At 35.6% G+C, this 14,461-nt stretch overlaps 1 pseudogene across 1 annotated transcript; it reads left to right on the top strand.

Moving 5' to 3' along the window:
• Positions 1–6,367: 6,367 nt before the first annotated feature.
• LOC148876829 (sulfate transporter 1.2-like) lies at positions 6,368–14,461 on the top strand (annotated as a pseudogene). Its single transcript, XR_016099045.1, has 16 exons — positions 6,368–6,423; positions 6,624–6,701; positions 6,817–7,235; positions 8,247–8,611; positions 8,714–8,762; positions 8,888–9,095; positions 9,275–9,449; positions 9,533–9,598; positions 9,689–9,802; positions 9,895–10,011; positions 10,109–10,235; positions 10,604–10,888; positions 10,975–11,165; positions 12,987–13,072; positions 13,161–13,237; positions 14,185–14,461. The product of XR_016099045.1 is annotated as a sulfate transporter 1.2-like (transcript).

Below are 14,461 nucleotides of genomic sequence, written 5' to 3'. Positions count from 1 at the left end.
GGTGCTCAAAGCCTCAATTGCCCATAAAAAATCGAAAAGACGAATCGAACCAATTCGGTATTTTTGAAAAACTGAAGGATCGGTTTTTGGTTACTCTAAAAACCCGGCGGTTAATCGACTGATATATATTTAATTTATGTATATCATGTCTTTCCCATATCATAGTATGAACCCATTTTTAATATATATCATATATTATTTATAAAATATAATATGTTATAAATATACATATATATTATATTATTTATAATAAAATATATTATATATGGTCTAAAAATAGATAATATATTATATACTTCTATTTATATATAATATATAAAAAATCGAGTTTAGATCCCCACCCCACAACGTCCCACGGCACATCCCCTCCTTGTATTGGGAACATAAGATGATGACATCATCAGTTTTAATACTATATGTTTCCAATACACAGTGGAGATGTGGGGTGCCCTTGTGGGACATAGATGTGAACTCAAAAAATTGAAGAATCAAATTGCTAATAGTTAAAACAAGTCAACTAGTGAATTGGTTTATTCAATTTGTTTCAGTTCTAGGTTTGGTTTCAAAACTTATAGCCCATAGTTTGGCATCACTAACATTCTGGTTTGACCAAATATGAGCCCGAATGAAGAGCCACAAATGATCAAATTCGTCAAAGGAGTAGCAAAGACAATTAAATAGAAGGGGGCATGGTTTAAAGCAATGTTTTTGAACCATCATTGACTCGGACGATCGGACTATTTGGCCTGAAAACCATCTAAACAACTGGTTTCGTTTCGCCCTTAACCTATTCTAAGGTCAAAAATTGTTGACTTGGTCAGAAAATCGTTGATTCGAGCGATCGAACCATCAATTCATTCGACCTAGACATCGATTCATAGTTTAAAAAAGTTGCAGAGGATAGAGAGGGAAGAAACTGAGGATCTGAGACATGAATTCAGATCTAAGATCCAACACACACACACAGAAGAAAAAGATTGTTGAGGTTGTAGAGAAATCGACCTCAGATCTCATTGCATCTATTGCCGTTGCCTTGCCGTCACCTCACCATTATCGTCGTCGGTGAGGGTCGAGTCCTCCCCATCCTCTTCCTTCTTCTTCCCTCTTTCCCTCCTTCCTTTCCTTTCTCTGATTTTCTTTTTTTTTTTTTTCCTTCTCCTTCCTTTATTTCTTTCCTTCTTTTCTTCTTTCTTTCTTTTTTTTTTCTTTCTTAGTCGACAACAAAGTATCTTCTCCTTTCTCATATAAAACTTTTATATGAGAAATATTTACACTAATGCAAATCATTCGAAAAACCGTTTGTCTTGGACGGTTTAATCACTAACCCAGAAATCGATAGCTATAACGATTCCATTTTTTGGTTGGTTTTTAAAACCCTGATTTAAATTAAGTATTGGTAAGACCGATATGCATGTCTATTGATTGTTTCAATATTTGATAATTTTTTTTTAGTTTTTTTTTTTCAAAATCGTTTAGGGGGTTAATTTTAGGCTTGGCTACCCCTGAAAGTGGCGAATTCCAAAATATCCCTTATTTGAGGTTTCAAAAAGTTATTTATACGACATGAATGCACGATACATATGATAGGAGATGTATCTAATCAAAAATTTGTACCTTGAAAGGAGATGTAAAAGACATGAGTCTAGAGCCCATTTTCAGGCCCAAATACTTAAGCGATCAACTACCTACTAACTAGCACGCAATCAAAGACTCCAAGTTTCTAGGGAGAATAATGGTTCAGCCCAGGGTCAGAATTTATAGGCTCAAAGTATAGTTGGGGTAGGCGCCAGCTCAAAATTGATGTCAATTCATGGGCAGGTATTGATGCATAAAGTGTGGGAATTTAACATTTTGAATGTTTATAGATCTGGTGGAATTCAGAGATCTGTATTAGGCTTGTCCGTACTTCTCCCAAGTTTCTATGACTGAAGTCTAGTATAGACTATAGACTACAGAAGTAGAACACTTGTTAAACACATTCACTCTCTTCATTGGGTTTGTCCATTTGAAATATGTGTGTTTCTCTTCGAGCAAAATCCTCAGCAACTCTAACAATTTGGCTATCTTCTTCTAATTTGCTGCTTGGTTCCCTTTTCCGAGCCCATGAACTGATGAACAGGTCTAGTAGATATGGTGTCTTTGATAATAGTTTTAATGCTCCAAGGTGGCTTGATCTATGATACACAGTTGATCATTATCTTCAAATCTCTCTCCAGCCAAATGTATGTTGATGATTGAAGAACAATATAAGGATTGCTTTTCTCTTCCCCTCCTCCCCCAAGCAACATTGAGGGTCTAATTGGAATCGGAATCAAAATTCTTTAGAATTGGAATCGGAATGATCTATTCCCATAGTATATTTAGTTGGGGGGAGAATGCCATTCCTCCCAATCAAATAGTTGGAATCAAAATTGAAATAACCCATTCGGGTTCCAATTCCATGCCACTATTCCCATGAACCAAACATACCTTGATACGTATGGCCTTTGCTCCCTCTTGAGTCTGGAATGCCCTGATTCCAATTTCAAAATTTTCTTTAAACATTACCCAATTAGAAGGTTTCCATTGAATTACAAGTTTTGTCTATAATTAACTCAAATGACTTCCTTGTTGTCCAGATCTTTGTTTAGTTTTTCTACGATCATGACTGGTAAAGGGGTTTTGTCTTAGAATATAAAGTCATTTATAGTTGTCCATATTCTCCACAAGTGGAAAGCAATTTTATCCCATATGTCTTTTATTCTATGGCCCACTTTTAGATGGTAGTAAACAGTTCTACCGGCATTAGCAAGATATGTGCCATTCATCTTCTATGGTTGAACCACATACACTTCTCCTGGTGCCATTGTCATTTTGTTAAATGAATGGAATATTCCCATGTGATTGTAATGCAGTTACACATTTGTAAACCTCAAACTACCCTTATATTATATTTAAAAAACATATTTTTTTTCAAAATCATAAAAATATGGAAAATCATAAAACACAAAAAATGTGCATAAAAATTCATAAATTTTATCCAAACGTAGTAAAATGTTACAAAGTAAATAAAGGAAGAAAGAAAGAGATACAAATTCATAATCCACCCAAAAAAATCTTGTATTTTGGACTATCTATGAAATTTTGTGTGTTTTTATGCAATTTCCACTATGTTTGACTGAAATAACTGTTTTTCAGGTTTTTATCAATCTTTTTGTTTTTTTTTTTTGTGCATTTATATATTTTTTGCAATTTTTGCTGGAATATATGTTTTATTAATTATGAATACTTGTGTTTACTACAGTTTCTGCAATCTTTTGTTCATTGTCAATATTATCTCAGCCTTGTCTCAAATAAATTGGGTCAGCTACATGTTCTTATTTTGTCATTCCATCTGCTGAATGCCCCATGACCATGGGCATTTTGTTCATAGTTTTAGTGTTAGTTGTCAACTTAATACAACCCGACTCCTTTATTTGGCTTTGGGATTAGTGGCTGTAAGACAAGCTTAAATTGATGGAGCTAGATTAAGGGAAAAATTATAATTGGAAAAAATATGGTATGGAAAGAGTTTTGACCAATCAAAACTCACCCATGAATTTTGATAAATAACACCTGATTCACTATAAGTCTATAATTCTAGTTGATTGGTCAGGTGTGTTTTTTGGATATTATGTGAACCCAAAAATAAAATAAAAAAACATGAAATACATAGGTTACTCGAGTCTAACATACATATTACTTTGAAAGCATCTCCCATGAAAAATGCTTGCTTCATACATATGACTATCTATTAAAAAAAAACCTAGAGGGGATACCTTGCAAGCAAAAACTCCATGCATACTTTTAAATGAAATAGTTCATAAATTATAAATTAAACCAGATTTAATTTACTAAATTAAAATAAAACCAAATAGCATAGGTAATTAGGCTTGTAAATGGATCGAATTTGAATCAAATCAGGCTAGATTCGAATTCGAAACTGATTATAGCTACTGATATTCGAATTTGATTCGATATACGACGGATATCAAATACATCAATTCGAATTCGATTTCGATTATTAAATCGAATATTTGATTTGATTCGAATTCGACTGAATGCGATGGGTTTCCACCTATAAGACTGTAATCACCTTGAGAAAAGAGGGAGGGGGCGACGACAAGCATGGGTTCCCAAAAGTGCGAACGCAGTGGGTTCCCACCGCAATCGTGGGTTGCAGCACAAAGCCAGTGATGCTGGAAGGTTGAGGTCGAAGGGTTGCCTGAGCTTGAGCAATGGCGAATGGGCGAAAGAGACGGCGTTGATCTTGAGCTATGGTTGGTGACCATTGCTCAACCGCTATCATTGGCGATGTCGTTGGTGATGGTGGTTGCTTGGACAGCAAGTCAAAGACTAAAAGAAGAGAGATAGAGGAAAGAGCCTAAGAGTCGAGCTTCAACGAATGGCTGGTGGTTGGTCGAATGATGAGGGGGTGGTCGGTGATGGACCGATGGTGGTTGCTTGGGCGGCAACAGACAATGGCGAAGGGAGTGATGGACGAAGGGTCAAGGTTTTCTTGGGTTTTGAGAGGTAAAATGAAGAGTTCGAACTAATGTTATTTTTCATTTTCTTTTTATTAACTTTTATATAATATAATATAATATAATATAACATAATATATATTATATATAATATAATATATATATAATCGGTTCAAATATTTATCGGATTGAATTAGCGTATATCTGAATTCGACCAAATATTCGATTAAATTAAACTGAATCTCGAATTCGAATTCGAATCCTAGATTAATTATAAATAAAAGCTGATTTAATCTCTTAAATCAAATAAAAAATCTATCAAAAAATTCTTTACAAATTGAATAAAAAACTATGATAAATTTATAGGGTATGAGATGTCAAACAAAATAAATCAAATTTAGTGACAAACAATTCTGATTTGTCAAAGTTCTTCCAATATCATGTCCTATGGGCACACTTGGGATATGCTATCGATAGAACATAAGAAAGTGGATTTTTTTTCTTTATTTTATTTTATTTTTTTTTGCAAATCTGCAATGAAATTGGATTACAATGACGTTGAGGAATTGACCAAGGTTTTAAAGACTAACCCAGAAATAGAACTGTTTTAGTTATGGGTTTTTGGGTCAATGGTTTGACCGTTCGGGTAGAACAGTTCAGACGGTTCATATTAGGAAAGGCCAAATAGTATATGAGTCATGAGAAATAGAGAAAGGAGGACTGGAGGAGTGGAGAAGAGTATTTTGTCGGTTGAGAAAGAAGAGAAGAAGGAAAGAAAGAAAGGAGAAAGGAAAAGAAGAGAAAGAAAAGGAAGGAAAGAAAGAGGGAAGGAGGGAAGAAGGAAAGAGGAGGAGAATGATTTGACGCTCATCGGCGACGATGACGGCAACAATGACGACGAGATGGCGATGACAATGGCGGTAACACAACACAGATGACAGATCTCATACGAGTTATCAGATCTTAGATTTGAGATTGATTTTTCATTTTTTCTCAGATCTAGTTTGAGATTTGCAACTTTTTCTTCTTCTTCCTGGATATCAGATATGAATTCGTGTCTCGAATCTGTAATTTCCCAAACCGCAAACTGCTATCTATGTCAAACGAATCGACGGTTTGACCGCCCGAGTTAGCGATTTTTTTACTAAGTCAACCTTTTTTTATCTAAGAATGGGTTAGGGGTGAAATGGAACTGATTGCTTAAACGGTTTCCAAGCCGAATGGTCCAACCATCTGAATCAACAACGGTTCAAAAACATTGGAATTGACATCTACGCCCCACAATACCTGACAACACATCCCGACCTTATTCATATTGAGAGACCATGGATTTATGGATTTTTAAAGCATGACGGATATGTGTGGAAAATACTCTCTCCAAAACAAAAGAAAAATCCATCCCCACGAAGAATCTGGCCATTATTGGTCTGGTTAAGTGGTTTCAAACTTTTAATAGTCTACTCGAGCTTGTCAATATTTCTCAAGTCGTTGAATTTGCTCGGCACAAAGCGCCCTTCACACCAACGTCACCTCACCCGTACTTGATAAATTAATATCATGATTTATGGGAAGATGTTATCGATACACAGTTGTGATGTAGTGTAAGGTTGGTGTGAAGCGCGTTGTGTAAGGAGCAAATCCGGCAGAAAACAATGACCCGCCATTAAACTACTATGAAATAGAAGACAAACACTGGAGAAAAGTATACAATGTCATTGGTCTACGTTTGATTCAGATTGAATGCAGAGTCAACAGACTGACCGAACCGAGCTGTTTCCATAAATGATTGTCCCAAAGACAAAAGAATTAAGAAATCCATTCACTCCATTGTGTATAAAATCCATAGATAGGAATTAGGAATAGGAATGCAGAGTCAGAAGTTTCACTTGGAACTTGGGAGGGAAAAGCGAGAGTGATTGTGGTTTGCTTCTGCTCTGTTTCTCCTCTTATTTATCATAAATCGTTAACAAAAAAGCAAATAAAAGAAAAAGCTACTATACCACATTCATTGAATCTGGATGGGTTTTGGATTTTTTTTTATTTCTCAAATTTCCATCTCGTGATCTCCTTAAGGAGCCAAGGTTTTTCTTTATAATGTTTATTATATTATTTCGGAAACAGGACTGTCAAGTGTTCGCCAACGAAAACTGAGGTGGTAATGCGCTCTGGGTTCTCCGTTTCTTCACTGGTTTTATAATGGTTTGTGATCTTTTATCATGTCCTCTTTATGTCCTTTTATTTTTCCCTGGATTTCAGAAAGAATTATTTTGAGTTAAGGTTTGGCTTTTTTCCTTTTCTTTTTCTCTTTCACTAGGGGGACACTTGTCATGAGCGTTACAGAATCATCCACTACCGATGGCTTTCGTGGCTTTGATGTACATTTTGCGTTAAGCAGGGGAGGATAACTAAGTGGGCTTAAGTTTCTTGGTAGTTAGTAGTAGCTTTTCTTTTTTCACATTGAAGTTGCAAAGTAAAAAAATAAAAAAGACCTTTGCATGGAAAATTGATTCAATTCTGGATTTTGATTGGTTATTACTTGTTTTGTGCCAAGAAAGAAGTGGTGCGAGATATTTTACTAGCCTCTGAAAAATATTACAGGCCTTTCTTCTCTCTTTTCCTACAGAAAACTAGATTAGACTTCTGGGGTTTTGATTAACTTGATACCGGAAATCAATATTCCATGGATTAATGATGCATTTGCTTGAGCGTTTGAAAATGTCACTGAAAATACAGGTGAATTCATTTTTTCTTTTTCTGTTTTTTTCCTTTTATTTACTCTCTCTCGGTGGATAAAGGATTGCCTAAAGGATTTTCCCAACAAGATTTTATTTTTGCAGCAAAAAAAAAAAAACAAGATTTGTTTTATTTTTATTTTATTTTGTTGTTGGATATATTATTCTGTATTTAATAGTTGTACTATTTTTAGCTTTTGGTATGCCGATACTTCATGCAGTGAATCTTAGTTGATAGTGTGCGATGACTTATTTTGTACGCACTCTTCTTCAGAACAAGAATCTTGAGAATAAGAATCTTACTATAAAAATGGAGTCCGGAATCATAGAAATTGCCTTAAAAATGGTAATCAAGTTCTAACTTTTTAAGAAGCATATTGTCTATTCTGTATGTGGCATCTGAAGTATCTAGGTTCATTCTTTAGGTTATGGTTAAGGCATTCCCTCAGGTTGAGAAGTTTGACGAGGAATTTCTGTTAACTATATATTCAAGCAAGAGCCCCATCCCCCGTTACCTTCAATATCGGGGAAGACTCTAGATGTCTGAAATTAATATTGTGTAGCTCCAATATATCCATTGTTTGTTGGGGTTGGGAACTTGGGCATCAATATCTATCTGCTAGATTTAGTTTTCTCTTTCTAAGTACTTCTCTTCCTTTCTTGAATCATTGACATTTTCCAGCTTTGTATTAAACATGCTTCCAATTTCCAAAAATCAAGGGACATCAGTCCAAATATGACACTGGTTCTTGAAGTTTGAACTTTTGAACGTAGTTGAGTTATGTTGAGTGTTGTTGAATATAAAGCCTTACGCTTTTATACTTTAGATATCAAACTTCACAAAGCTGGGGGTTTCTCACTCTCCCTCTCTTCCTTTTCATCTATATTTATACCATTTATCAAAAAAAATGTTATGTTTTGTGAACTGTAAGCATTTGTACTTTAAATATCACAATACAACAAGGACTATATCCTTTCTGATCAAGCTTGTCTTGCTTTTCTTGCATTATAGGTAATTTTCATATATGGTTTCAGTTTCCAATGGACCAATCCGCTGATGAAAAACTTGAAACAAAGGAGATGGACATCAGACGCCTTTCATCTTCACAACATCACACAGATAACTTGCCATATGTTCACAAGGTGGGAGTGCCCCCACGTCGGACCCTGTTGAAGGAATTTGCAGCAACTGCTAAGGAAACATTCTTTGTTGATGACCCTTTACGTCCTTTCAAGGACCAACCTGGATCAAAAAGGTTCATCATAGGTATCCAGACTCTTTTTCCCATTTTGGAATGGGGGAGGAACTACAGTTTAACAAAATTTAGAGGAGACATCATTGCAGGGTTTACCATTGCAAGTCTCTGTATTCCTCAGGTAGGTAAAATACTCAAAAGGAAGAAGGAAAATAGGAATCTGATTTGTCTAGCATATCTTGACAACTCTAAAACTATTGTGTTTTTTAATTTTTCAAATCAGGACATTGGATATTCAAAGCTTGCAAATTTATCTCCCCAGTATGGATTATGTAAGTTTATGTAGATCAACACCTTTCCGTTGTTGTTTACATGCAAGTAATGGCCTAATATTTGTTTATGATGCATGTTCTAATGTCTTGATGGTTATTTTCTTGTTTCTTGAGGATAATTTCAGACTCCAGCTTTGTCCCCCCATTGGTTTATGCTTTCATGGGGAGTTCAAGAGATATTGCCATTGGACCAGTGGCTGTGGTGTCTCTCTTGCTGGGGACTTTGCTCCAGGATGAGATAGATCCTGTTAAATATGCAGAAGAGTACCACCGCCTTGTGTTCACTGCTACTTTTTTTGCTGGGATCACTCAGGCTGCTCTTGGATTTCTTAGGTTATTATGCTTTATTCTACCACCAAGTACTTAGGTTCTGCACTGGATATTACAAGTAATTCTGTTAGATGGTGTTCTTTTTACCTCCACATTGTTTTTATTTATTGTTTGCTCTTCTTAATTACCTCATTTTCCTTTGGTCTTCTTTATAATATTAAAGGGCTCTTTTCCTTTTTTAGATTGGGATTCTTGATTGACTTCCTGTCCCATGCTGCCATTGTTGGGTTTATGGGTGGGGCTGCCATCACAATTTCACTTTAACAGCTCAAAGGTTTTCTTGGCATTCAAAATTTTACAAAGAAAACTGACATTGTTTCAGTAATGCACTCAATTTGGAGCTCAGTACATCATGGGGTATGCTAGTTGCAATAAAATATGAATCATCCAGTTTGCCTATGGCTTTAAACCAATTTACTAATCTTTACTACATTTTGCAGTGGAACTGGCAGACAATATTTATAGGAGCTGTATTTTTATGCTTCCTTCTATTTTCCAAACACATAGTAAGAGCTTTTACTCCTTACCTCTTTCTATTTCGGATTTTATGTGGTTGGAATATTTTACCTGATTCTTACATGATTTGAGGGGAACAGGGAAAGAAGAGTAAAAGACTTTTCTGGGTACCTGCAATTGCCCCATTGATCTCTGTTATCCTCTCAACCTTTTTTGTGTATATTACACGGGCAGACAAGAAAGGTGTTCAAATTGTAAGTGAGAATTTCTGTTGCTTTCTCTTTCCAGAACTTATAAAATGGAATTAATAGAAGTCATCCTAAAATACTAATTTTATTTTTTTAAGGTGAAACATATAGAGAAAGGCATCAATCCATCATCTGTGCATGAAATCTATTTCACTGGTCATTATCTTCTGAAAGGATTCAAGATAGGTGTTGTGGCTGGTATGATAGCATTGACGGTAAGTAAATTCTGCACCACATTTTTTAATTTATCAATACAAATTTATTAATTGATTCTTCCACTATGTCTAATAACAAATGCATTGGATTTTTAAGGAAGCTATAGCAATTGGAAGAACATTTGCATCAATGAAGGACTATCAAATTGATGGAAACAAAGAAATGGTGGCCTTAGGTGTAATGAACATTGTTGGTCCGATGATTTCTTGTTATGTAGCCACAGGTAAGGCAGAAAATATGTATAAAAGCAAATATAAGTTAGAAACTTTGGCTACGTTTGAACAAAGACATGCTTCTCAGTCTTTGTCAGCTAGGCCATGGATAACTCTGTAAACCAATGGGCTGTGAACAGAACAGATTGGGCTAAGGGGACCTTTACCAAAAAAAGGTCAAATTAGATGACTGTAACCATTGAATGGGGCAAGTCTTTCAATTGTCTGATCAATCGTTACAGCAGATAAGCACCTGCATGTATTTAGTATGGATTCTATGGAACTATGGATGGCACAAGTTCAACTGAAGTGCTTAGGATTCCCCCTTCCCTTATCATGTGTGTATATGTATGATTGATGGGATCCCCTTATCTTGCAGGATCATTTTCACGCTCAGCTGTTAATTACATGGCTGGCTGCCAAACCGCTATTTCAAACATTGTGATGTCCTGCATTGTTACTAACCTTGGAACTGATTACTCCGCTCTTTAAATACACCCCAAATGCAATTCTTGCTTCTATTATTATTTCTGCTGTGATTGGACTAATCGACTATGAAGCAGCACTTCTCATATGGAAGATAGATAAATTTGACTTTGTTGCTTGCATGGGAGCCTTCTTTGGTGTAGTTTTTGTTTCTGTTGAAATAGGCCTCTTAATAGCAGTAAGTACCAAAATTGATAACCTCCAATATTGGAACTCGTCTATCAATTTTCATTCACTTAAATTTGCTTCTCATTGATGTAATAGGTATCCATATCCTTTGCTAAAATCCTCGTACAAGTTACAAGGCCACGGACTGCAGTACTTGGCAATATCCCCAGGACTACTGTCTATAGGAACATTGAACAATATCCAGATGCAATCAAGGTTCCAGGCACACTCATTGTGAGAGTTGATTCTGCTATCTACTTTTCCAACTCCAACTATGTCAAGGAGAGGTAGAATGCTCTTTAGGCTTTTTTAGCAATCTCTGTGCACATTATTATCTCACTTGACCTTCATTTTGCACAAGGAAACATAAACTAGTATTGCGAAACACATCTCTAAACAATGTCAGTATGCATTGAGTAAAAAACTAAAAATTTTTCAAGACCTTGCATTTGAATGTGTCAGACAATAAAACAGTCAATCATCTGGGTCAATGATCAACCCATGATAACATTATAAAAATTATTTAAAAAAATTAAAAATAATACAGAAAACTGGTAACTGATTGAATGGATCAGACATGTCAATGGTTCAATCATGCAGGTAGACAGCACATTGACCAAGTCAATGTTTTTTGTAATTTAGCAGGTTAGAGCTTGACCCGAACCAGGACTATGACTGGGGCACTAGATCACCAATCTGACCAGCTGGGTCAATGATGGTTGAAAGCACTAATGTAAAACTATATGGGAAATATGGGAATTTCTTCTAAGTGTGAATCCCCTTTTTCTTAATTGAGTTGCTCATGGATAAGAAACTCCAGCTCTTTTCGTCAAACTCCTCTTTTTCTGATGATTTTTTTCTTTTTTCTTTGGTTTAGTTGAGCGGTTCAAATCCTCATGGTCATGGGAAGTGCTACACCTTTTAAAACTTGATGCACAGAATACACTAAAATGAAGTAGTAAGAAATTAGTGAACACTGCCTGGTATTACTTCATCTTTGTATGCTGTTAAAATGTTATTTAATCCCACTTGATTGGGCTAGATAACTTTGTTAAAGTTCATGTACAAAAACCTCCATTTTTCAGGAATGTTCCAGTCTTTAACACATCTGGCTCTCACTATTAAAACAAACTTTTCTTTTACCTTTTTCCTCTAACTCTATTTTAGCTAGTATTTACATCTCGGTACACTGTTACAGGAAACAATTTGCAATACTATGGCTGACTGATGAGATTGCCTCCAATACTTCTTTTAGACTTCTTCATCCTTGTACATTTTTCATCTCTTAACAATATGGTTAGGCATAAATGGAAAATTAAAGAAATCATTATGCTTTTTTTTCATATTTAGAATTATAATGGTGAAGGCCACAGTATTTATAATTCCAACTATAATATCTGCATTCACATGCCTGATTCTATCTGGTCAATGTGTGACAAATACCTAATGAACATCTCTGGAGAGAACTCTGGACCAACCAGTTACATGCAAGAGATCTTTCTAGGGAAAGAACTGTTCTAATTGGAATGTTTTTAATGTTGGCATTTAATATAAAGGATACCACATATTTTCTTGGCTATGACAAACCAGACTGTAAAAAGAAAAAAATCTGGTCTTTTTTCCTTGAGTCTCAAGGATCTCCTTGGTTTGAAAAATGGATACCATTGTCTGACGCCCATTTTGCACAAAAAGATGAAAGTGTAGCCATCCTGATGTCTGATTTAGAACCCTGCTGTGGTACCAAAAATGCATGGTACCTAAAAATTAGTAATCTGGTCTGATTGCTTATGACTCTTTTAGGTACCTTTACATTGCAGTACCATAGAAATTATCCCTGATTAAAGAATTCTTCAGTGTGGCAGATAACACTTCATCCCATACTGATAATATGAATTAGAGTAATAGAAGCTTTTCTCATCATTTAGCTTCTCTGGGCCTTTCAAGTTGTTTTGCTTCTTCTCTTTCGCACCCCTTGCCAGCTTGGCTTTGTAACACCAGTTAATCTCTTATTTTGAATTGAATGTCTTGCTTTGGGATAAAAAAAGTTCAACTCCTTGCAGCTGTTACAGATACAATGGTGACATTAACACAAATCCATCCTCTTCTAGGATTTTAAGATGGTCAACAGATGAAGAAGAACACTTGAAAGAGAAGAACCTAGCAAGAATCCAGTTCTTGATTGTTGATATGTCACGTAAGTAATCACAATCTGATTTTAGTGATCTGTTTTCTTTTATTACTGAATTTCTAACTCATCTTCATTATTCTGTGCTTGCCTGCAGCTGTTATTGACATTGACACCAGTGGCATCCATGCCATGGAAGAGTTACACAGGAGTCTCCAGAAGAGAGATGTTCAGGTAATTTACACTGATAACCATCCCATGTTATGCATAGTAAGAGTATAAGGCACCTTGATCACTGCTGGTTGAATATCTTCTCAACAAACAGAAGGAAGAAAGAAAGGTGTACTTGTTGAATAGCTAAAATCATTTATTATACCTGATTTTCGACCTTGAGAGAAGAATTCTATATGCAGTTCTGGACTTTCAGTTCAAGTTGAGAAATGGCAGCAGGGAGTTGAGGTACCACCACTAATGTGGCATACTAGGGACTTTCTAAGATTTCAAATTACTTTAGTGCACATATACATATAAATATATAGAGAACTTTACATATGACACAATAATGGCATTTACCATAGAACTATAGAAAACCATGAGAGAAAGTAGATTGAGATGGTTTGGTCATGTGCATGGAAGACCATCTACAGCACCTGTAAGAAGAAAGTGATGATCTGTTACAAGTTGACGGGGTTAGAAGAGCTAGGGGCAGGCTGAAAAGGATTTGTGTGGAAGTAACAAGAAAAGATTTAAGCACCCATAATTTAACGATGGATATGGCAATGAACAAAAAGGTATGCCAAAACCGGATTGAGATTATAAACATATAGTTGGGACAAGGCTTAGATGATGATCGTTTTATCCAAGGTTCAAAATTTTGACACGATATGCCCCATATCCCATATCAGGCGTATCATATCGTATTGGTAGATGGCTGAAATACCTTTTTTAAGGATTTTCCTAAAAGTATTTAATTTAAATGTTAAGATATTTTTGAACCTTGCCCAAGACCTATTTGTGAAAAAAAAACCAAAAAGAAAGTGACATGCACATGGTTCAAAGTGTCAATAAACCCCTTTCAGCGTATCCGGGTGTATGATACTTTGAACCTTGGTTTTATCAATGTCTATTGAGATTATAAACACGGGAAGTAACTTATTGTTAACTTTTATGCTATTGTGCAGCTTGTTCTAGCAAATCCTGGGCAAGTGGTGATTGACAAGCTATACACATCCAAATTTACAGAGCTGATCGGTGAGGACAAGATTTTTATCACGGTTGCAGATGCCGTGTTAACCTGTGTTCCAAAGATGGTAAACGAAGTGTAATAATTACATCCACACAAAGGCCACCTTGTCCATATGAAAACAGAAAACTATGGCACACAGAAACGTAAAGAAAAAAAGAAGATAGTCACATGGTTCAATAAAAGAAGATAAAGATAGAAGTTCCTATGCTCAT

Source organism: Nelumbo lutea, chromosome 1 (genome assembly GCF_056320005.1).
Source record: "Nelumbo lutea isolate HS-2025 chromosome 1, American lotus-T2T, whole genome shotgun sequence".
Classification (NCBI taxonomy): domain Eukaryota; kingdom Viridiplantae; phylum Streptophyta; class Magnoliopsida; order Proteales; family Nelumbonaceae; genus Nelumbo; species Nelumbo lutea.
Note: the sequence above shows the minus strand (reverse complement) of the source record. Positions and strands in the feature narration are given on the sequence as shown.